At 38.3% G+C, this 3422-nt stretch overlaps 1 pseudogene; it reads left to right on the top strand.

Moving 5' to 3' along the window:
• The first annotated feature begins 2755 nt into the window (after window positions 1-2755).
• Window positions 2756-2883, top strand: LOC104082069 (annotated as a pseudogene).
• The last annotated feature ends 539 nt before the right edge of the window (window positions 2884-3422 follow it).

The following is a 3422-nucleotide window of genomic DNA, read 5'->3' as shown; positions in this document are numbered from 1 at the left end:
GCCTGTGCGTGTGAGAGGTGTTTGGGATTAGTTCTGAGGGGGCGTTTAGGAATTTCCGAGCATTTATGAACATCGCGTGTCTACTACTATGGCTTACTTTTCTGTATCACAGGTATTAATCCTGCACTGCTGCTGGTTGTGTGTCATTAATAAATTAATAAACCGTTTTGATACTGATTTGCTTTAAACTATGTGAGCTGAGTAGTTTCTCCCTACAAAAAGAAGTTGTTCTGATTCTCAAGGCCTAAATGTGTGAGCTAGTCTACACACTTAACACAGAAATGCTTTAGACTTTATGTTCTGTAGAATACTTTTGGTGTGTTCTAAATTTGCGTGGATATAGCCAATACCCAGAGCAAGGACTTCATATATTTGTGGTTTTACCGATAGCTACATTCTGAGTTAGCAACCAAACAAACGCTAAGAATAATTCACGGAGGAAAGAAATATTTTTTTTAAAGATGAGTTCAAATTATGTTTCAAGGAAAACCTCCCTCCTGAGATAATAGAGGCAATCTAGTACATATTTTTGAGCTTAACTGACTATTCAGTCTTTCAGTGATCTTTCATATTGTTGAAACATTAATAGAAATAGCCATTTCAATATGTGAATTGCAACATATATGCATGCAAATGGGTGAGGTTTGGTGTTAACATTTTACTGAGCTTTTTCTATAAAGCCTGCAGCTGGATGCATGCCCTCATTCAGGAAGGATGAGGCTATTATCTGTTACATAGGAGATGTTAGCCTTGAAAACTGATATGATCCAGTTCTCAGTAGAGCAGTACCTATGGACCCCAAGCACAACCCAGATTTCTGTATATTATGTGCCATAAAAACTTAGTGGATTTGCTTCAAAAAATTGTAGTTATGAAAATTGTTTGGGAATCGTTCCTCCAGCAATATATATTGCCTAATGAACAGTGCAAATTCCTATATAGACGTTTGGGAGCAAAAGTGTTTTTTATAATGAAAATCTTAATATGAATTTCAGATTGAGCTTCCACTGAAAGAAATCAGTGTTCGTTATATTGCTAGAGCTTACCAACCATTGTACCGGGACTGAGGACACAAGTTGTTTCATGTCAAAATATTGGAAAGGATTTTATTAAAAGACTTTAAATTACAGTTCTATTTCTTGCCATGATCCAGTGGCATTGGGAATTGTATTCTTAAGTAGTTCCATTCAGAGGAAGTCAGGGGTTCAGGGAGGCTGAATCACATGTTCAGGTGAGCATAAAGAGCTGCGACTGCCACTGGGTATAAATGCCCGCTTTTAAGCTCCTTGGACCCTTATATTGCTAAGTATTTCTCCTGTAGTTCCCTTTTGGGCTCATGATGTCGAAGATACATTGCGTGTATTGGTGTCACACATCAACATAGAGGAAGACGTGATCTATGTCCCTATATGTGGAACTTGTTCTGCCCTTGAATCCTAGGACAGTTACGTATAAATTGAGGTGGTGAAGCTTTCTTATAGTCTAGCCCAGGATTGCTGACATGATCTCTGAAGGAACTGAGGACCATTTTCTGTGGACTGCGAACCTTACAGTCTGAGCAAAAGATGATAGATTGTTTGGGGGGCCTTACCTTGTTTAGTATGAGTATATGGCACCATGCAAGTGAGTGCATCTCTGTATATGTATTTTATAAAAAGTATCCCAAACTAACACTCCACCCTACAATTTTGCCTACAGGGGGAGAGTGAAAGAACAACAAAATGCTAGATATTAGTCATATTGCTTAATGAGAAGGAACTCAGATACTACAGAGATGAACTCAAAAGAAGTAGTATTATAATCCAGAAAGAACTCTACAGGAATTAAAGCCCCTTTTCTCCCTGCCTTGAAGAAAAAATTCTGTCTACAGCTTCTCTGCATCCACTTAAATGCAGTCAGAGCTCTGTTGTTCCAAGACTACTTGCTGTGTGTGACCTTGAGGAAATTTTGCAGAACCAGCTTACCAGAGACACAAGCATTAAGAGGAGCCACAAAGTACACAACACACCACCTTTCAGACAGTTAGGGGCCTTCCTGACTAGACTTCCTTTCCCTCGTAGTAACAGGGTAATAGGGTATTTGTTCTAGTCTTTTCCCTCTGCTTATTGTCTCCTTCCCCATGATTTCCCAACCTTTACTTTGTTCAACACCTGTCCTTCTTATGTTCCTAGTTCCTGCCCCTAACTATGCCCCTACCATTGCAAGTATCACAGAGATTCACAATTGCTGTCGTTATGTTGACCCCTCTACCTATTTATTATAGCTTTTCTTTCTCCACTGTGTGTCCCATGTCTATTTACACTGTAAGCACTTAAGGATGAGGAGTGTCTGCTGAGGTTTATACAGAGTCTAACACAATGGATCCCAGACGTAGGCCTCTTTTAGGCTACTGTAATGATTAGTTAGGATAGTAAGTCTTCAGCTGTTAGCCCCCCCCCAAAATATTTCCTTGACTGTAAGAAGTCAAGGGAATTAGAAAATTATCTAACTTTTACATTGTTTCAATTTACAACAGGCCTGTCTTTTGTTTTATTGTTGGGTTTTAAGTTCTATTTTTATTATGAAATTTGTTGGCACAGCAGGTGTTGTAAATAATTTTGTAAATTGCCTAGGGCTGTCTGCATCGTAACCTATGGCTGCATTATTCGAAGATGAAAATAGACAACTCAAATAAGAAAGTATTTAGAGATAAGTGAAATGTGAATTCTCCTGCCAATTGTTTTTGGTTGTTTTTTTTTTCTTTTCTGTTCCATAGCACGAATTATCAAAACAAAACAGTGGTGTGAAATGCTTCCATGTTTAGAAGGAGAAGGCTGTGATTTGCTAATCAATAAATCAGGCTGGACCTGTACACAACCAGGAGGACGGATAAAGACAACCACGGTAGGTCACTTCTCTATTCTGTATTTCTTCAGTTTCTCATTTGCTTTAGTTTATTGAAAAACAGAGTGAGATTTCTAATTGTTTTTTGGCACAGATATGTGAAGTCTGTTGCCTTATAATTAAGCTATGTGCCGAAGTGCGCTTACTGAAATACACAGCAATGTTATCAGAGAGACAGGAAAAATATGTAATTCCCAGTTACTAAGAGTGGAAATTATATCAAGGTTTTCTTAAAAGGCACCAGTGGTTTAACTAACATTTGCATTCAGCCTGAAGACAGGATCTTACTGCTTCAATGTACAAGAATTTTCTTATGCTGAGGAAGTGTAGGGTATAAAACTGAACACATGGTCTAGCAGGGTGAAAAGAAAGCTTTCACTGGGAATTGGGGAGAAAATATTTTTGCTATTCCCACTGTACTGGAAAAGCAAGTTGCACAGATAGATCTTTAGTTTTCAGTGAGACAATCAGTGAGACCTATAGAAAACATAGTAAAAGATCCCTTCTTTCAGCTTCCTTTTGGTCCTGGTTTGTTGATA

Source organism: Fulmarus glacialis, unplaced genomic scaffold (genome assembly GCF_000690835.1).
Source record: "Fulmarus glacialis isolate BGI_N327 unplaced genomic scaffold, ASM69083v1 scaffold12519, whole genome shotgun sequence".
Lineage (NCBI taxonomy): Eukaryota > Metazoa > Chordata > Aves > Procellariiformes > Procellariidae > Fulmarus > Fulmarus glacialis.
This window is presented reverse-complemented; position numbering and strand designations above follow the sequence as displayed.